The sequence below is a fragment of the Leopardus geoffroyi genome, chromosome X (assembly GCF_018350155.1).
Source record: "Leopardus geoffroyi isolate Oge1 chromosome X, O.geoffroyi_Oge1_pat1.0, whole genome shotgun sequence".
Taxonomy (NCBI): Eukaryota; Metazoa; Chordata; class Mammalia; order Carnivora; family Felidae; genus Leopardus; species Leopardus geoffroyi.
Window position 1 is genome coordinate 28,619,066 of NC_059343.1, and position 22,175 is coordinate 28,641,240.

General features: G+C 36.3%; 1 protein-coding gene across 9 annotated transcripts in view; it reads right to left on the reverse strand.

Moving 5' to 3' along the window:
- The window catches only part of DMD (dystrophin), a 2,127,700-nt gene that overhangs the window by 1,844,631 nt on the left and 260,894 nt on the right, over window positions 1–22,175 (reverse strand). The gene's annotated exons all lie outside the window — the stretch shown is intronic.

Sequence of the window (22,175 nt, forward strand, 5' to 3'; positions counted from 1 at the left end):
TTAAGAGTTAAGAATGCTGAATATGATATTTCACAACCAAAACAACTCTCAGTTATTATGCATTAGTGTTATTTAATAGTTGGTATTAAATTCATTGATAATGAAGTTAAACAGAAGTGATGTTGGTATTAGGCATCCAAACTAAAATGAGATGTGAAAAATAATGGATATGGTCAAATCTATACTCATTCCAAAATTATATAAAGGCATTACAGAAAAGTAGTCTCATCTGAATAAAGCAGATACTATTTTTTTTTTAATGTTTACTTATTTTTGAGAGAGAGACAGAATGCGAGTGGGTTAGGGGCAGAAAGAGAGGGGGAGACACAGAATCTGAAGCAGGCTCCAGGCTCCAAGCTGGCAGCAAAGAGCCCAATGCAGGGCTCAAACTCAGGAGCTGTGAGATCACGACCTGAGACAGAGTCGGTCGCCCAACCTACTGAGCCACCCAGGCGCCCAAGTAGATACTACTTATTATCCTATGGTCAGTCAATACTCTAGTATTATCAGAAGAACCCATTATCTGTGATCTCTTCTGAAAAACTATTCCGGTGCTTTTCCTCTTACACCCTCACCCCCATCCCCAGTCCACAGAGAAATGATTTTCCCCTCTTTGGTAATACCTCCACACTCTGACATGGGCCCCTGGCCCCTCCCCTTATAGGAGCATGGTTTTGCATCCCAGAAACTGGCACTGTCTGCACAAACCAAGATCTCAGCAAACATTTGATAAACATGCAAATGCTTCAGAGGAGGGGGTATCTCACAACTCCAAAATTTCCACTACCTCTTTGCATCCAAAAGTCAGGAAATTTCAAATCAAAATGCAAATGATATCCTTGGTGGATTACATATAAATACTCAAAGGAAAAATCTCCAAGGGCTTCCTATACCAAGAGATTACGGTGGAAAATTATTAAGAAACAGCTTCACAGAACTCGGGCTTCTAAAAATTATGTCTTTTTCTTCAGGTTGTAAATTAGTATGGAGTTAAATGGACAGAAAAATAATCAATCTTGATTTACTGAAATCCTTTTCTAAAGCCAAAGCCTACCTTGAAATTACTGGAAATGCAATCATGTTAATTAGTGTTTAATAAATTAGTACATCTGAGAGAGATTTAAAATGGAGAGGTTTTACATTTTATTTACATTGGGTCAAAAGAACCGTTATTGAAATGCCCTAACAAAATAACCTCATTTGCTGGCATATTCTTTTTCAACAGTAAATCTCCACTACTTCTCCCTAAAAAAGATGGTCTATTGTAAAGAACAACTGTCCTATGACAAACGTATCCATGTACTAAGAACATCTGTTTATCTTTAAAGCACATTATTAATCTATAAGTGGATACTCTTAAGTGATATGACATAACAGTGGATGAATAATAAACCTAAAACTGTTTTCCGGGATGACAAAATTTTATTTAGCATCACAAAATCCTTTTTTCTTATTTTCATTAGTCGCACAAACTACTATGCATTGGGCCAAATATCAGCATTAACTATACAGTGCATGATAAATCATGGTTACAGTATGGAAGTTTTTTCTTTGTTGACAAGTGTGGATAAATAAAAATAGTAATAGTTTCTGAAACTAATCTAGCCTCTTGTGAATATACTTCCCTAAATTCAGCACTACCCTTCTGATAATAAGAAAATAAATTAACAGAACATTTCAAATGGTCAAACTTTTCACCATTTTCATGGACTTGCTGCAGGAAGACTTGTGAGTACATCTATGTCTCAATGGCATATACCCATTTTCCTAAAAGTGAATGGCTTCACTTGCAATGCTACCTATTTTTTCTTCTATGTGCGTGTAAATCCCGTCAGACACAGGAGAGTAAAGGAGTCATTTGAAGGCTCACGTTTTAAGGTTTTAAAACAAGCCCAACCACCTTCATCAGAAGCTGAATAGGAAGACATCTGAAGAGATCTATTCCATGTACTTTTCAGTGAAAAGTAGGTAGTGAAGCAATATTTTTATTGATTTCAATTATATGTACAAAGAGTGATTTGTAGATAGGCCTTGAAGGCAGGAGGGAAACCTTGATATTATGTGCAAAAGAGTATGCATCTCCTGTGTAAACAGCACTAAAGGTGAACTTCATCATACAAACATCTTCACCAGGTCTTCTTGTTTACTTCGCTTTTAATACAAGAAAAATATGCTATTAGTGAATTATGACTGATTTTATTATAAAATATATAACATTTATTAGTATCTTATTGTTCATAGAGCTGTTTTATATATGTCATCTCAATCCATATGAAATTTGCCATTTTATACGGTAAAAAATTCAAGCTCAGAAGGAATAAAGCCAGTAAATCACAGACATGAACCTGATACAGATGATGTGAATCAAAGTCCATGGCTTTTCACATCAACAACTTCGCATTATATTTGCATAGATAATATGGAGTGCCATAAGACAATCGAAGTCACAAAAGTTGAACGTATTAACACAAATACAAAATAACCATGATTTCAGAGCCTCTACTTTAAACAATCCAAGGAATTCCATGTATGCTGTAATCTATGTGAATGACATCCTGGAATTTTATAGTCTACAACCTGCACATCTACATGGATTTATCCAGATTTGAAATATGAACCTTCCTTAAGATGTTAGATGATCTGTTTGTTAATATTTTAAATAATAAGGCTCCTGTACTTACTAATTGATATTTAGTGGTCAAGTTTTGCCATAGATTAATATTATGGAAACATTTTTAAGATAATTAAATTAATTAACACTAAAATTAATATCTTTTAAAAGTTTATTTTGAAAGAGAGAGAGGGAGAGAGAACATGGGTGGGGGAGGGGCAGAGAGAGAATGGGAGAGAGACAATGCCAATCAGGCTCCATGCTGCCAGCACATAGCTCAATGGGGGCTTGAACTCAGGAACCATGAGATCATGAACTGAGCCAAAGTCAAGAGTTGGATGCTTAGCTGACTGAGCTGCCGAGGTGCCCCAATATGAAAATTAATATTAAAATTGATACTAAATTATCACCCTAAGGTTATGTATCTACATATTACAATCCCCATAAATGTATATTTTACATTGCCACAGTAATATTCTGCCTTTTTAAACTTAATTTTATCATAAATATCATATGGGCTGCCATTTCCTTTTGTTTGCTATTAGAGATTCCACCACAATGAACATCTTCATGTTTTCTCTTTCAGTTTCTGGTATATAATTGCCCCAGAATAAATTAACGGATCAATATTAAAAAAAAAAACTTTTATGGCTTTTATTAAATATTGTCATATTACCTTACCAGTGGTCATACCAATTTTTAGTGGTACTAGAAAGAATGAGGTTATGCTGCTGATAGACGCTTTGATACTTTTATTTTTAAAGCAACTGCTACTTCTTTAGATATAAGGAGATAGTTGATGCTCATGTTAATGAGAACCTAATTTAGTAGGACATGTTTTAGAAACTTCTTCTACATGTTTCTACATTTATCCAAATATTTGTTTATATCCTCTCCTCATGAATCTATTGAGCACTTGATATTTTAAAATTAACTGGAATGAGCTAATAAATCAGTAGTTCTTAAACATTTCAAGTTGTGGACTCCATTTGACTACCTGATAAAAATAATGATCATTCTCTACATTAAAAAATGCCTATACAGACATATTTGCATACAGTTTCATAGGGTCCACTGACCTCCCTGCAGAAGATTCCTATTATCGTGAATTCCAAGTTAAGAATCATAAATTAAGTTAATCATAAATTAAGCTACTTACTCTCAGTCAGTGAATGAATATATATTCCCAAGTGGCCATATTTCTTTTCATTTTCATTTCATTTTTATTACGCCAAAAATTTATACTTTTATATATATATATATATATATTTAATTTTTTTTAACGTTTATTTATTTTTGAGACAGAGAGAGACAGAGCATGAACGGGGGAGGGGCAGAGAGAGAGGGAGACACAGAATCGGAAGCAGGCTCCAGGCTCTGAGCCATCAGCCCAGAGCCCGACGCGGGGCTCGAACTCGTGGACCGTGAGATCGTGACCTGAGCTGAAGTCGGACGCTTAACCGACTGAGCCACCCAGGTGCCCCTACTTTTATATATTTAAATCCATCCATTTCCATTGGTATTTCTCATATAACTTAGAAGTTGATCATTTCAGGGGTGCCTGGGTAGCTCAATTGTTTAAGTGTCTGATTTCTGCTCAGGTCATGATCTCATGGTTCATGAGTTCGAGTGCCGATTTAGGGCTATCAGTGCAGAGGGTGTTCTGAATCTTCGGTCTCTGTCTCTCTCGACTCCTCTGCTTCTGCTTTCTCACTCTCTCTCTCTCAAAAATAAATAAACTTAAAAAAAAATTTTGAAGTTGATCATTTTAAGCACAGTTACATATCCATAGTTAATCTGAAGTTGATATACATAAACATACATATAAGATAAATTGCTATAGATCTTAGAGATTATTTCGGTACTTAAAACATATATGTAATTATAGACACACAGTCTATAGTAAGATATGAATGTGAAATCAACAACAAAGAGGATGAGAAAAGAATGATATTTGTTTTACTAGGAAGTAATTATATACTGCGGTTTAGTCATTTCAAGAAGCACATATTCTATTTTGTTTTCTCTAGGGTTTTTTTTTTTAAACTGGTTTTCTTTTCCTAATGAAAATATGCCTGAGTATATTAATGTGAGAGGCAAAGAACAAAATCTTTGTCAGAACAATTTAGTTGAAAACTGTTCCCTGGAGGTGTCAAGGAGTGAAGAACTACTGCTTCATAAATTGCAAAAAGTGACCAACATTTTATTTTCTTCTCTCTATAGGGAAAACTCATATAAAATTAGCTTTCTACCATGACATAAAAATTGTATTTCATCTCAGAATTAATTAACCCTTTCCAATAAAGTTGTTTTTTTACCCAATAAATCTGGTTCTTCATATTTTCTAGGATTACTGCAATGACCTTTTGCCCTATTATTAACTTTTATATTCTTGAGACCCTCAGTCGCCTATAAATGTGAGATAATTAAATTGCAAGATTCATGATTCATAAGAGTTACTGCACAAAAATAAAGTTTGCAAAGTGAGAGAACATTAAATCAGGGGAAGTGGCTTCTAGTCCCAGTGCAGGACTTATGAGAAGGGCGGCCTTAGAGATGCCAGACCTCAGTCTCTTTTATCTGTGAAATAAAGGTATTAACTGCCTTTTAACTCAGAGAGCTGATTTTCAGATATAATGAAATCATTTATTTATGTAGGAATTTATAGAATATTTACAAAAACTAATTACTTAAAGAATACTTAGCATCTGTTGGTCATTGTAGTGGTTTCTGAGAAGATAAACAGAACTCAGTTTTTACCGAAGTCCACAACCTCGTAGAATACAGACAAATGATATATAAATATTAAACATTTTATATAAACAACGATACATATATTCAAAGGATATTAAAGAAACACAGAGAGAAAGGGATATGCAGCCATATGAATGTTCGGGAAGACATTTTCTAGAAGTTGATAGCTAGGTTGAATCTAGCTGAATGAGCAAAAAAAAAAATAATAATAATAAAAGGGAAAGAAAAAAGTTTCATAGGTAAAGACGAATCTTTAGAAGGAGAATGCAAGGGCAAAAACAGAAAGAGAAGACACTAAAAGGGCATGCTCTTTTGATTAGTGATGCTGAGCATCTTTTCATATGTCTGTTGACCATGTGCATGTCTTCTTTGGAAAAAATGTCTACTCAGATCCTCTGTCCTTTTTTTAATTGGATTGATCTGGGTTTTTTGGTGTTGAGTGGTATGAATTCTTTATATATTTTGGATATTAACCCCTTATCACAGATGCCATTTGCAAGTACCTTTTCCCATTCAGTAGGTTGTCATTTTATTTTGCTGGTGGTTTCACTCATCATCAGAGAAATGCAAACCAAAACCACAATGAGAGGGGCATCTGGGTGGCTCAGTTGGTTGAAACTCAGCCCAGGTCACTACCTCGTGGTTCATGGGTTTAAGCCCCACGTCAAGCTCTGCACTTAGGGTGCGGAGCCTGCTTGGGATTCTGTCCCCCCTTTTCTCTGCCCCTCACCTGCTTGTGCTCTCTCAAAATAAATAAATAAACTTAAAAACAACAACCACAATGAGCTATCACCTCATGACTGTTAGAATGGCTAAAACCAAGATGACAAGAAACAAGTATTGGCGAGGCTGTGGAGAAAAGGAACCCTTGTGCACTGTTGGTAGGAACGTAAATTCGTACAGCTACTGTGGAAAAACACTATGGAGGTTCCTCAAAAATTAAAAAAAAGAAATACCATACAATCCAACAATTCCATTACTGGGCATGTACCCTGGGAAAACAAATACTAACTTGAAAAGATATACGCACCTCTATGTTTATTTTAGCATCATTTATGCTAGCTAAGACATGGAAGCAGCATAAATGTCCATCAAAAGACAAACGGATGCTGGAAATGTGGTATATATATGCAGTGGAATATTACATACCCATAAGAAGGATGAAATAGTGCCATCTGAAACAACACGCATGGACCTGGATGATATTATACCCAGTGAAGTCAGTCAGACTAAGAAAGACAAATACCCTATGATTCCACTCATAAATGTTACCTAAAAAAATGAACAAACAAAAAGCAGAATGAAAACTATAAATACAGAAAACAAACTGATGGCTACCAGAGGGGAGGAGGCTGGGCAAAATGGGTGAAGGGGAGCAGGAGATACAAGCCTACAGTTATGGAATAAGTAAGCCACAGGAATAAAAAACAGAGCTTGAGGAATAGAGTCAATGACATCATACTAGTCATGTAACTGGACAGACGGTAGCTACACTTGTGGTCGACATAACATAATGTATAAACTTGTCAAATTACTACAATGTACACCTGAAACTAATGGAATAATGCATGTCAACTATACTCAAATAAAAAAAGGCATGCTCTTCATTATATTTAACTCCATTTTGTTGTACTCTGAACTCTGAAGAAGGGAAGAGCATGGGATGAAATTATAAAGGAAGGTGGGAGGGAGATCATGGGATCAGATAAGACAACGTGAGCAGAAGCACTTAAAAACCAAAACAAGCAAACAACTCAGTTACATAAATACCACAAATTATCCTCATTACACAGGGAAGTTAATCATAACCTGTGCCAGAAATACATTTTTTAAAATAATATTTCTTTGGGGTATTAGTATGTTAACTGAAAATCCTCATCACTGACATGACCCAGAAAATACAAGTTTAGAACTAGAAGGGCATATTGGAGTTGTTAACAGTTTAGAAATACATATGGTATTTCTAAAGAAGAAATACAAAGGGATATGAGTTTATTTCACTTTAAATAGAGGACAATTAAGTTACATGGAAGAGGTATTATGGTCTCTATTCTCTGCTTCCACCAAAAATGAGAAAAAGGGAAATGAGAAATGTGGAAGACTAATGGTAAACATTAGATAAGGTTACATGATACTGTGGAACATTATGAAGGAAGGCCCAAAACTCAGGACATATTTAGAAAATGGATTTACCACGCTAGTAATACCACAAAATGGCAATGCAAAGTGGAAGACAGTAGAATGGAGAATGGCATGAAAAATGCTTTCCATTAAATCTGAGTAATAGCTTTTGATCATAGGATTACAGAATGTTAGGGCCGAAGGTGACATTTGTGGTCATTTTATAATGAGGAGGTCTAAAATAATTAAATTACTACACAAAGAAGAGAAAACCAGTAAGTGTCAAAAAGGTTTCCGTATTTCCCACTCACACTACAGTCAATGTAATGCAGTTTTCACTGCTCGTCACCCTACACGAGTTGCTAATAATATCACCTATATCCTTTCTGATTTCCAAGACAGCGACTATATACATTGTAACTGTATTCCCAGCACTTAGCACAGAATGTGTTACACAGTTAGTGCTCAATAAAGGTGTTTTAAGTTAATGAAGACCAAATTTACTTTTCAGACCTCTTCTTTTGTTCTTTGCAGATATTAATTCTATTAACCTGTGGTATACAGAAAAACGGTCCTCCCTTAAGAGGTTCATGTCCCACTCCCCAAAATCTCTGAAGAAGTTTTGTTAAAACTCATTTGTTTTTAAAATGAGCTGAAGTATTTTATTTTTTTTTATTTATTATTTTTTTTCCAACGTTTATTTATTTCTGGGACAGAGAGAGACAGAGCATGAACGGGGGAGGGGCAGAGAGAGAGGGAGACACAGAATCGGAAGCAGGCTCCAGGCTCTGAGCCATCAGCCCAGAGCCCGACGCGGGGCTCGAACTCACGGACTGCGAGATCGTGACCTGGCTGAAGTCGGACGCTTAACCGACTGCGTCACCCAGGTGCCCCTGAGCTGAAGTATTTTAAAACTCTTCGTTACAGCAAAGAGAATTAAAGTTGCAGATGGAATTAGATTTGGCAATCAGGTAATTTTGGATAGGGCGCCTATATTGGGTAATCAAGGGCAGCCTACGAGGGAGGACCAGAGAGAGAAGGAAGCATGAGAAGAACTTGGGCCAAAGTTGTTGGTTTTGAGGACTGAAGAAGGCCATGAGACCAAGACTGCGGGCAGCCTCTGCAAAAGGAAAAGATAGGAAATGGATTCTTCCCTGAAGTCTCCAGAAGGCACAGAACACTGATGGCCCTTAAGTTTAGTGCAGTGAGGTCAATTTCAGACTTCAGACTTCAGATAATAAACAGGTATTATTTTAAATTGCTAAATGCATGGTAATTTTGAGAGCACCAGTAGCAAACTATTGCATAACATTTCCTCTTGAAGGGTAGTAGGACAAGTGACAAACATATACTGATACCTACAAGGTGACATAAATACAAGTGTATAAAAGATAAGGTTCCGACCCTTTTGCCTTTACAGCACAGTGAGAGAAATAGACACACACAAAACAAATAGATTGTAGATACATGGGTAAGTTCTCTGATAAGAAAATACAGGGTTTTGTCAAAAGTATATAGAGAGGTGCCTGGGTGGCTCAGTCTGTTAAGCGTCCAACTGTTGGTTTTGGCTCAGGTCATGATCTCATGGTTTCTGGAGTTTGAGACCCAGGTCGGGCTCCACACTGGTAGTGCGGAGTCTGCTTGGGATTCTCTGTCTCCCTCTCTCTCTGCCCCTCCCCTGCTCATACTGCCTATGTCTCTTTCTCTCAAAAAAGAAAAAAAAGTAAACAGAAAGCAACCTAACTTGACAAATCCAATGCTTCCTTAATGAAGTGTGAGCTGCGTTCTGAAAGTTAATTAAGAATATACAAGTATAAAAGGTAAAAAGAACCCCAGATAATAAAAAGATCAGGCACAACTATCAGGATGTGAGAGGAGTATGGTCTGTTCATGGAACAAGAGAAGGATGAGGAGAAGGACAAACGTGGCCAAGATGACTTTAGAAAAAAGAAAACTAATTATTAGCCAAATTAGGAAGAGACTTAAATTTTAGCCAGAAGACAAACCAAAGGAAATTCAAGTATGGAAATGACAATATTATATATTTTGAGTAATCTCTACACCCACTATGGGGTTTGAATTTACAACCCGAAGATCAAGAGTCACATGCTCGACTGGCTGAGCCAGCCAGGTACCACTGGTTTGTGTTTTAAAAATGAATTTCACATTATGGAAAATCTATTGGGAGTGTTAAGACTGGAAACAAGAAGACCAACTAGCTGATTATAATTCTAATCCATGTAAGAATCCATATAATTATAGTCCATACAATTATCATTATAATCCAGGCCCTGTACTGGTGAACTGCAGTGGGACTGGAGAAAGGTAAATGCAGGCAAAATATGTTTAATAGGTGTTACTGATAAGAACTAGTTATTAATTATAGGTGGAGGTAGGGGATTTGGGAGAGTTACAGACAATGATACTACTGAAACTGGAATTCTGAAGTCCCAGGAAGAATTGGGAAATATTGCCTTTTGGATGTTTCAGACAAAAAGAAAGATACATACAGTTGGCCACTGAGTTTAAGAGCCTCAAGTGCAAGAGATAAATCTGAGCTGAAGGTAAAGATTTGGGAGATTCAAGCCAATTGGCATGTGGTAAGTGAAGCCCCTAGAATGAATGATGTTACTAGAAAGAGTGCACAAACTTTCTGATCTTCCGAAATATCACTGTCTTTCTTTCTCCTCCCAACACAAGAGCAATCCCCTAATCCATTTCACTGACTTCTCTGCCATTCACCCTTGAAATGCTGGCATTCCCCCAGGGTCCTATCTATTCTTCATCTCTTCTTATCTTGGTCTATTACATTTATTCTCCCTAAACAAAGTGACTTCTTACCTCACCTCAACCACCACATTGATACTGATGACACTGATATCTAAATCTTTATTTTTCATCTAGATTAATGTCCTGAGTTTGACACTGACAGAGCTGACTCAAGTTAATACCTCCACTTAGATGTCCTGTAGGTACCTTAGCAATATCATTCATCTTCCCAAATAAATTCACATTATCCTACTCTTCCTGTCAATGAATGGCTTCATCATCTATCTAGGAACCAAATAAGCAACTCTTGAGTCATTATTTAAGTTTTAGAAATGCTTGTCCTAGGGTTAAAGGCCAGATTATTTAGAAGGGCAAATAAGGGCCCTTATATTTTGACTCCAAATACTTTTATAAAGTTAATATCCATCATGCCTATCGGCACTCACAAATACTCCTTATGCCTCTACCCACATACCTACCGGGTCTACGCTAGTCGCACAAACCAAAAGTCTCGATGAACAAGCTACACACTTTCTTACTTGAGTCCTTTGCTTATGGAGTCCCAAGAATGTGACTTGAAAACTCTTTTTTTAATGTTTATTTGTTTTTTTTGGTGGGCGGGGGGGAGAGAGAGAAAAGCAGAGACAAAGATACAGAATCAGAAGCAGGCTCCAGGCTCTGAGCTGTCAGCACAGAACCTAAGAGCCCAACGTGGGGCTCGAACTCATGGGCCGTGGGATCATGAACTGAGCTGAGGTAGGATACTTAACCAACTGAGCCACCCAGGCGTCCCTGAAAACTCTCAGCCTTAAGACCAGGTTCAAATGTGAAACTTTTCACAATCACCCTTCTGTCTATGGAAGGACTCATCAATTCTTCTGATACACACAAACACTTCAGCATTTGTTAAACTCTATTATTATCATGCACGTGTGTGTACATACATATACATACAAATATTTTACTCTCTTCTATAATGGAGCCCACATACCACCTATTACTTCTGTATGTAAACGCACTTAGACAGTAGGACTACTATGTCTTCGTAACTCCTGACACCCAATACGGTGTATTCAGGCAGAAACAGATGCTTAATAAGAACTGGTTGAATAAATCAAATGATTAATCAATACCATAATTAAAGCACAAATCTATGAAGTCCCAGGCCAACGTGTTTTCCCTGCACTTCACCGTATTGCTTAAACTGCTCTGTTAACTATAAACCTTTGTCTTAATCATCAATTCATTTCCAAAAATATGCACTGAGCACCCGCTCTGTATAAAATCACTTTTCAGTATCTTCTCCCAAAATTTGTCCTTGGGTCTCAAGTATTTATTTTCATCACTATATGGAATACAAAATAGGAATAGATAATATTTCTTGCAAAAAAACTCTCCCTTGATTTTTCTGGGTAAATTACACTCTGGAATATGGTGAAATTGCCCTTCACTGTATCTTGCAGGACTGTCGTGACTCTTAGCACAATGTAAAATGCTATGGATGACCTGTCTGACCCTTTACCTCCCCTGCAAATGCTGCTTCTTTCTCATATAGGTCAATTGCTCTGTATTGTGGGGAGGTGATGGGCCCAGAAAATAATTTGAACAGCTGTGTCGGCTCATATTGGATAAAAGTTCCCTCCCATCCCCTGCCACTTAATCATAGAATTTATGCTATATTAACAAATCGGCATTATGACTAGAACCTTATATGATCACACAATTGTATGTTCATAGAAATAATCAGTAACACCAAATGTATGAAAAACACAATGCAAGAATTGTAGAAATATTGTTTTTGTATGGTTACAGAAGTTATCATGAAATAGAGCACCATACCACTGAGGAAGATGTATCATTAAAATGGAAGACAAATCAGAACTCCAAGAGTGTATGAAAAGGTAGGAGGTAGCATGACTTAGAAAACAGAGCGCCATATATCATATGGTACGAATGGTTCGTTATTGTTCCTTTCAAATTCCATGCTAAGAATATGTATCAGATACAGCACTGGTCAGTGATTAAATACATCCCTTCCAGCATCAAATAGACTGGGTTCACACCCCAGCTCCACTTCTCACTAGGTCTATGACCTTAGGCAAGTTACTTAATCCCTCTGTGTCACATTGTGTCCATCTGCATCATGGGAATAAAAATACTGGTACAGAATTGTTAAGGCTAAATGTGAGAGATTTATGACACATATTAAAACTGAAAATTGTAAATAAAGAGAGAGGGACACCTGGGTGGCTCAGTCGGTTGAGCGTCTCACTTTGGCTCAGGTCATGATCTCGCGGTTTGTGAGTTCAAGCCCCGGTCGGACTCTGTGCTGACAGCTCAGAGCCTGGATCCTACTTCGGATTCTGTCTCTCTCTCTCTCTCTGTCCCTCCCCTGTTCACACTCTTCTCTCTCTCTCACTCTCAAAAATAAACATAAAAAAAAATAGAAAACCTATAAACCTTTTTTTTTTTTTTTTTTTTTTTTTTTTACTACATATTTTTTTCAGCTAGGGAGTGCAAGCCGAACAGGGACAGAGAGAGAGAGGGAGGGAGAGAATCTTAAGCAGGCTCCATGCCCAGCACAAAGCCCAACACAGGACTGGATCCCAAGACCCCAGGATTGTCACCTGAGCCCAAATGAAGAGTCGGATGTTTAACCAACTGATCCATGCAGGGGCCCCAAGAAAACCTATAAACCGTTTTTGTAGATATACCACTACTTCTTATGGGCTATCTGTATAAATTGCATTATCTTGTACAAGACACACAATTTCCAGGTGGCATTCATATTAACAATTGGTAAGATTTTTTAAATATTATTTATAAGTTTATAGCAAGTAGACTCCTCTTGATTTGAAAGCTCAAGAAAAAAAAATATGAAACGGTATTAGTACAAATTATATCTCTTCATGCCCAGAAAAATGAAATCTGTGTTTAGCAATAATGAGAACAATGAATATTTCTTTTTTTAATTTTTTAATTTTAATTTTTCTTTATTTCTTTCTTCTGTTTTAATTTTGTTTTTTTTTTTTTTTTTTTTAATTTACGTACAAATTAGTTAGCATATAGTGCAACAATGATTTCAGGAGTAGATTCCTTAATGCCCCTTACCCATTTGGCCCATTCCCCCTCCCAAAACCCCTCCGATAACCCTCTGTTCTCCATATTTAAGAGTCTCTTAGGTTTTGTCCCCCTCCCTGTTTTTATATTATTTTTGCTTCCCTTCCCTTGTGTTCATCTGTTCTGTGTCTTCACATCCTCATGAGTGAAGTCGTATGATATTTGTCTTTCTCTGACTGATTTCACTTAGCATAACATCCTCCAGTTCCATCCACATAGTTGAAAATGGCAAGATTTCATTCTTTTTGACTGCCAAGTAATACCCTATTGTGCATATATACCACATCTCCTTTATCCATTTGTCCATTGATGGACATGTGGGCTCTTCCCATACTTTGGCTATTGTAGATAGTGCTGCTATAAACATTGGGGTGCAAGTGTCCTTTCAAAACAACATACCTGTATCCCTTGTGTAAGTACCTAGCAGTACAATTTCTGGGTCGTGGTGAACAATGAATATTTCTGACATGCATTATAATTTATAAAGTGATTTCAAATATCTCATCTTGTTTGAACATGACTGTGTGGGCGTAAACTTGTTATCGGTAAAAATAAGTTACCATTAATTAGTATGCACACCTGAAATATACTTTAGTAGTATGTCACTACTTATTTTTGTGGAAAAAGGCAACTTATGTTTGTAAAAAAATAATAACACTGGATTAATTATGGTAGAATCGATAAAAATAAGATCCCAATGTCTCTGATATAATGTGGAGGTGAAATTAAACACTTGGATCCTGGTATACACACTAACCAGACACCTGTTTCCATACCTCAGTATAGTCAATTTGACTTTTAAAATATTAACTTTCTTGGGGCACCTGGATGGCTTAGTCAGTTAAGCATCCAAGTTTGGCTCAGGTCATAATCTCACAGTTGCGGGTTCGAGTCCCATGTCAGGCTCTGTGCTGACGGCTCAGAGCCTGGAGCCTGCTTTGGATTCTATGTCTCCCTCTCTCTCTGCCCCATCCCTGCCGGCGCTCTGTCTCTCTCAAAAATGAATAACAACTTTAAAAAATTTTAAAGTATTAACTTTCTCTACTAAAAAATTAAAAGCACATTATTTTGTGGTTTGTGTGTGTGTGTGTGTGTGTGTGTGTGTGTACACACTTACTTTATTGGATTGTAAAATAGCCCTTTTCAAATAAAAAGTAAAACAATCAGCCAAAGTGCACAACAGTCACTTCCAAAGGTCTATGTCAATGAGATGCTTTATAAACAGACAAAGGCTCAAACGCAGAGTCCTTTTTTTGGTGTATTATAAACAAGTATTTAAATCACAAGATATATTTGCTAAACTTGCACTATGAAGTAAAGATTAAGAAAATGGTAGATAGAGTTAATGCCTTGTGCTTTATTTCCCTGGCCCAACACTGAGTGTACCCATAACTGTGCACAGATTCTGTGATGCTGAAGATTCCCCACCTAAAGCGTCCACATTTCTACTTCTTTGCAAGAAGGCTTTTTCCAGATCTAGGGGAATGTGGTAAGCCCATCTGTGGGGCAGCCAAGAAGTGACAGAGATTTAATTTCCCTAGGTACAATCCTCAGTAAATGAGGGAGAGAAATCGATGGATTAAAAAGCCCAGTGGAACAAGTGTTGGGCACATTCTTGAAGGCTCCTCAAGGAGTACCTGGAATATTGAACTCAAAATGGCCCAGAGTAACACCACTATTGTCCATTTTCCCTTCCTTGGCTCATTTCCCATGTCCTTCCCTTATGCTACCAGGGATCACTTTCCAAATGAACTACCTGCACTCGTACTTATTTGAGTGAGCTTTTTGAGTAATTCAAACTAACCCATATGGGTACTGGGCCTAAGTTGTTTGACTTGATCATGTACTAGCCAGCATTTAATATCTAGTAAGCAACACCAGGCCTCAGCTTTTAAGTCTGTAAAATGGAAATAATCACAGTAACAAACTCTGAGTTTTGTTTTCATGAGGTATTGTATAATGCATCAAGCATACTCTTAAGGACTTATTACAAAACAAGAGTCAATACAGACAATTACTATATTTACTAACTATACATTTAATTGCATTAAAAGTTGGTGGGCAAATTGGCAAATTGCATTATTTGCTCAAGATTCATTCTTCCCTCTCCCTGCATGCCATGGATCACGTAGGTGTAATTCCACCTCACAGATGTAGACTTCATCGTACGACTTGCCTTGCCCAATAGAACAAGAACAAATATAACAGTGTGTCAGTTCTGAGACAGGAATTTAAGCATCATGATGTGTTTTTTCACTTCTCTGGCTCTTCCTTCCTTTGACAGTAGAAACTCATGCTTCAAATAGACTATGTTCCCAAAAAGAGAGATTCATACGTGGAGCTAAAGCCAATACAAAAGATCGAAAGAGACTCTGGAATAAGAAAAAAATGTTTTTTCTTACAAGTCATCGAAATTTAGATTTGTGTTTGTTTGTGTTTGTTTGTTTTTTTACAGAGCATTGTCCTAGAATGAAGCTGATTCATATGGCAGGAAAATAGTATATGTACCCTAAAGAATAAAATACGATAAGAGATGTATATAGCGCTTTCACTTAAAATAGATGTGTAATCGATTGTTTAAATCTAATATAAGCTGATGTATGGGTTTTAAATCAATTATTAAAAATTCTCTAAAATTCCATTTAGAATATATTATCTTTTCTATATTGGTATTTCCCCTTATCATAACATTCACGATTTAAACTTTAAAGCAAGCATTTTTTCCTAATACACAGTCAAGTATTAGCATAGAATGAAAACAACCTCGAAGGTAATTTAAGGGAAAGATAAGTTCTAAGGAAATTCATTCGGTTATTGTAACAGCAAGAGTCAGTACTGAGAAGGCTCACGTACCTTGTTCCAAATACAGAAAGCACTTAAAACAGAAAAAAAGTTTCAGAGTAATCACTTATTCCCTCTTCACCAAATATGGAAGTCTCCAGCCAGTGTTTGTGAAAGATCAAGCCAAAAAAGTATAAATAGAGTAAAGGCCAAACATTTTTCCAGCATAAACAGGGGAAATTTTGCAGGCAGTGGGAGAGAATTAAGGACAGTCTTTTAGGACAGATTTCAGGAAATCAGTACTGATAATATAAAAGAAGTCTTGGGAGTTAATCAGAGGAGATGGTTTTGAGAGTTAATCAGCTGCCAATGCTAATACATGATCTAAGGAGCAGAGCACAGAAGGTACAGAGAGAGTCCCACCATCAATTTTTATCCAACTTGAGGTCGCTAATCCTGATGACAAGTGGTTATTAACAGCTTCTTTCAAGATTCCTAATGAAAGATTTCTCCTTTTTTTTCAAGTTTATTAAGCCACTGGGGGAAAAAAAAATATTTATGTCTTTTCTAAGCTCTGTGACAGGACTCCACTGAGAACGCTTCCCTCAGTGCACAATGACAGTGGACAAGTTCTAGCTACGTCTTGACTAATAATGTAAGTTGATGTGAATTTAGGTTAGCAGGTAAATTACAGAATTATAAAAAGTTCCCAAACTAACATCATTGTTTGCACTTAGGTACAGTTGCGTTGAACTTGTAGAGGAAAACATAACTTAGAATTGAAAAAGATGTGGAAATCACAGTGAAAAGTTGGATCCTTATTAACAACATAAAAATTTAACGAACAGTAGAGGGGTGCTTGAGTGGCTCAGTTGGTTGAGCATCCAACTCTTGATTGTGGCCCCTGTGGGGCTCTGTGCTGACAGTGTGAAGCTTGCGTGGGATTCTCCCTCTCCCTCAGTCTTTGCCCCTCCCCTGCTGCTGCTCTTTGTGCTCTCTCTCAAAAATAAATAAGGTTAACAAAATAACAAACAGTACAAGAGTTTGAGTTTTTAAAGGAATTAGCTGAGTCAAAAAAAAGAGGTCTTATTAACTATAGTCCTCTTTGTCCATGGTTACAAATACTAAGTTTTAGTGACTACAAAAGACTTCAGTCAAATTGGTAAAAGGCTTTCCCCACGACCAGTGTATGAGCACTATCTGTATCGTGTGTATGAATGGGTGTGATTTAGGTTCATGTGAATTGCAGCAGCCTGCAAGCATTACTTTCTGATCAGAGAACATTAAATGATCGCAAAGTCGAACCTCCGAAATCTCCTGACTTTGTAACCCAAAGACATTACAGTATCCCAATTTTCAGATTACTTTTATCATGCTGAGTTTCTGCTAAACAGTATACAAAGGAATAGCTTTCCTGAGTTACAGTAATACAGGGATTTTAGTTGTGAACCAGACTATCTCAGTTTGAATGGCAACTCTGCTATGTATGAAGAGTGTGCTTCAGTTTCCTTGACGGTAAATAACAATAAAGATAATGCTAATGTGGCATTGTTGTGAGTCTTGGGTGAAGGTTTCTGCTGGAACTCTGGCTCTAACACTAACTAGCTCTGTGGATTTCAGTTAACTATCTGGAACGGCACTTCCTCAAGTTAAAAAAAAAAAAAAAAAAAAGGAGTTTGGCAAAGATAACCACTACGTGCTTCCCCAGATCTAATTTTTTATCATCTGACTCTTTAAGCTAGTGTTGCTTGCAGGACTTTCTAGCTGGGTTTCCTTGAGTTATGTACATAACTTCTCTCTTTGGTTTCCTCATCTGTAAAAGAGCTAGAAAAACAACAGCCCTCTCACAGTGTTGTGGTGAGGATTAAATGAGCCATTACTTTAACGAACATAAAAAGGCTCCAAATAAATAATCAACACTGCTATTCTTCCTTTGAAATCCAAGGGCTTTTGAATACAACGATGGGATGAATTCTTAAAATTGTGACCAAATTTTATGAGTGTATACTAATGAGAGGCTTCAGTCTTCAAGAGATTCCCAAAGGGATCCATGGTTTGAAAAATGTTGGATGAAACATAAAGACAGTCTTCTGGCTCTTACGCCTATTAACGACCCATGTTTAACTTTTTTTTTTTTTTTTTAACAACACAGGCATCAACAGCAATCAGTCAACTTGTATTATTTTTCCTCGACTATGGTTTTTTCAAAGCTTATTTAAGAAATGTCTTGCTCTTCTTCTCTGTCCATTTTGTAGATGTACACCTATTAACTAGGTTGAAAAGAATGTAGTTATGCAGGGTTTTGCTCGACTCCTTAACCGGCTAAGGAATAGTGGGCTTTCTTCATATTCCCTTAGATATTATTCTTCAATCGTCTAGGTTTAGGCACTTAGTATTAGTATTACTATTACTACGACCACTATTATTATTATTATTTAGTTCCTTATGTCTAAGTATACCTAGATGCAGTGTTCTTACAACCCATTTTGCTTTCTGAGCAGAGCACAGCTTCTTTTGCGATCTTTTGTGATGCTAAGTATTGACATAATGCAGTACAGTAATTGAGCCTCAGCAAGATTTGTCTGCTATCTGTTTCAGACATTTATGCCTTAATTTGCCGTGTATCTTCAATGCACACTTTTCTTCAGTGAAAGCAGTCCATGTCAATGAAAGAATCATTTAGATGATCATTTTCACAACACTTAAAAAGGCACCATGACATACAAGAAACAAATCACTCCTTGCTGCAGAGATACAGTGAATTCACAGCATGAAAACCAGTACTTTCAAAGTACAGTATGAAAGTGAAAATAACAAACTCTCAGAAAAGATCAATAGAAAGAACTCATAATGGCTAAGAGAAGAACAGTATTGATTAGTAAAGTAATATGAAAAGAGAAAAGGTGTACGTTAATGGAAACACTAGATTTGCACAAACATTCATAGATTAGGAAATGAAATTTCAAGATCAAGAAACATCTTCACAGATGAAAAGGGGTCTGACCGAAATGATTTGACTGAGTAACTTAAGTGAGGAGTCAAAGTAAAAAAAAAAAAAAATAGAGTCTGATATTTTTAGGATAAAGTTGAAGACAGAAAGAGAGAGAGAGGGAGACAGAGGAAGAGCAGGCCAGACATTATTGGCCCTAATGCTTAATACAACATCAAGTCCAATTAATTTACGAACTACATTTATGTTCATTACCCATATTTTAGAAACTAGACAAGAAAATAGTAAAAGCTGTATGATTGAAGGTTTGATATATTCTCTTTCCATTTTTCTCCTTGAGTGATTGTAATTGCAATGCACAAGTAATTGTATAACCTGCTTTTTTTTGTCTCCATATTCATTAGAAACATTTATTTTCACTTTACGTTCACAATTATTATGCCATTTGAAGAAAGTTTCAGATTAGAGAACATTAAAACGAAATATCATTCAACATTCATTAAGCAGCGTATTGCACTTAGAAATAATAAGTTCTAACTTAATTGAAGACATGTGGTTAAATACAGAACTGAGGCACTCTACTAATTCAATGTTGATCAAAACATTCTTTTCCCTTTCTTTCTTTTTCATGTGTTGTATTTTTTAAGCCACTTTATTGTGGTATGAAGGTATGAGTGACATAAAAATGGCTGCACCTATTTAATGTATACAACTTTATGAGTTTGGAGGTAGATACTTATCTACCTGTGAAAACATCACCACAATCTATACCCTCAACAGGCTATCCTGCTTTCGTCATTTAAAATTACAATGGGGGCTTTCCATTATTGTTAAAACGGAATTTAAATTGCTAAATGTATTATATGGACCCAAGAAAATTGGCAGTGTGAAAAACGGTTTCACAAATCTTGGTATTAAAATAATGTTGTAATTAATGTCTACACAGACAAATTCTCAACCCAAGTTGGAGGTTGTTACCTTAGCAAAAATTCTCAAAAATTAGGTGAAGAGATCTAGGTGAATAATCATGTATGTATTTCTTGGTACCTATTTTCCAATTTCTTCTCAAAAATACTGTGTAAAATCATCTTCCTTCCAGTACTGGAGGAGAAGACCATAATGTAGCCTATAGTGAGTATTTTAAATATGAATGTAACTCATAGACGCATGTATGTCTCTATCTACCTATGTATACATGAATATGTGTGTGTATGTATACATACATAATTTAGACTTGGGGCTGAGAGGTGAGTCAGGCTCTCCCTGAAAGCTTTGTAAGATATAAATGTAAGTGAAGGTTGACAACCGTGTTCTGCCATGTGAGGAATAGGGGAAGCCAGGCTCCATAAAAGAGATGGTGCAGAGAAAAGGAGATATTACAGAGAATCCTGAAAGCTTCTGATTGCCTGCTTCCAGCATCTTCTTGAGGCACAAATGCACTCTCTCCTCACCTTCCTCAAGAAACCTTTTAATTCTTAGAATAAATTTATCCTTTAGAATCTATTCCACACTTGTTAAAACCAGTTCACATTTGATATATGTTACTTATAATCAAGTGTCCTAGTGAATAGAACACTCAACTAACAAAGAGAGTTTGCTACCGTACAGCAAAGCAAAGTTTTATTTCATATAATTTTTTCATCTCATGTGCAGATGGGAAGATGCTCTCCTTCCTCTTATAAGGATATGAGGCTCTATCTGCAAACTCAAAGAAAAAATCTCAACCTGAAACTACACAGGAAAAAACTGATGTCATTTCTTTCTAGCACTTAATTGGTATTTATCTGCTATAAACACATGAGGCTGTTTTGGTTTGCTCAGATATCCTTGTCTGCACAGGGCCATTTAAACCCAAATTGGAATTGTCTCCAGGTTACTTTCAGTGCTAATAAGAACTTTCAATTCATGCCAATTATAAGAATTCACAAACATAGATAGGGGTGACCAAGGAAGCCAACCAGAACTTTCTGTTTAGTTTCATTAGACCCAGACTTAATGAGAAAAAAAAAAATCATTAGCAATGAAAAACTTGTAAGCCTTGTTGAGTTTCTTGCTTAAATTTAAATAATACCGATTGTGTCAGCAATGGGAACTGTGGTAGAGAATAAAATGCATACTCAATTTGGTAAGCTACATATGAAAATAAAACATGAGAGGGAGCATACAGAGTCCAAAGAGGAAAAGGAAGTTGGTGTACCACAACCAGAAATAGGATTTCCTTTTAATGTGCTTGTTTTATAGAAGCCACTAATTGCAAGAACCATTTTGACTTAGTATCATCAATAAAATAAACACCCTAATAATGTCACCAAATTTGCAAAATGACATGCCTACAACTTGCACGAACAGATAGGAAACTTTCACAGAGTGAGGAAAACTATAAAAGAATCAGTTAGAAACACTGGAAATAAGTTATAATCAATTAAAACTGTCAATGTGGCACTTGCAACATTATTACTATTATAAATTAAAACAACATTAAATCACAAAGTTAACAGTGGTACCTTAAGAATGACACATAATTTAAAATACGATATATGCATGATATTTATGATCACCTCCCTCCCCCTCCTGACATACAGACAGGAAATTGGGACTAAAAAGCACTAGTTATTATTTTAAGGTTACACAACTGTCCCTTAAAATAGGTATAAGTGACAATAAATGTGCATTTCTTTGATGACAAAGTCTTTGTTCTTTTCATATCTCTATGCCTCTCATACTATAAAACTAAAATAAATTCATACACTGCTCTAAATGATCCATTTTCATGAAGAAAGAGAACCATCCCAGTTGTAGCAGTCTGTGCTATATGACTAGTAAATCAAAGATGAGGTGGACCTCCATGTAAATTGAAAGACTCTGTATAAAAAAATGCAAAATTATGAGGCATAATCCCTGCTCAGCAGCCTAAGATGATTGGGGCGACCTCTTTTGTCACATTTTCAATATATAATTCTTGTTCAAACTTGCCTTTCATTCTTCTAAATCATTTCAAATTTCATTGATATTCCTACAATGCAACAAAAGAGAAGTAGATAATTTCAAGCCATTCCAATTTGGAACCTT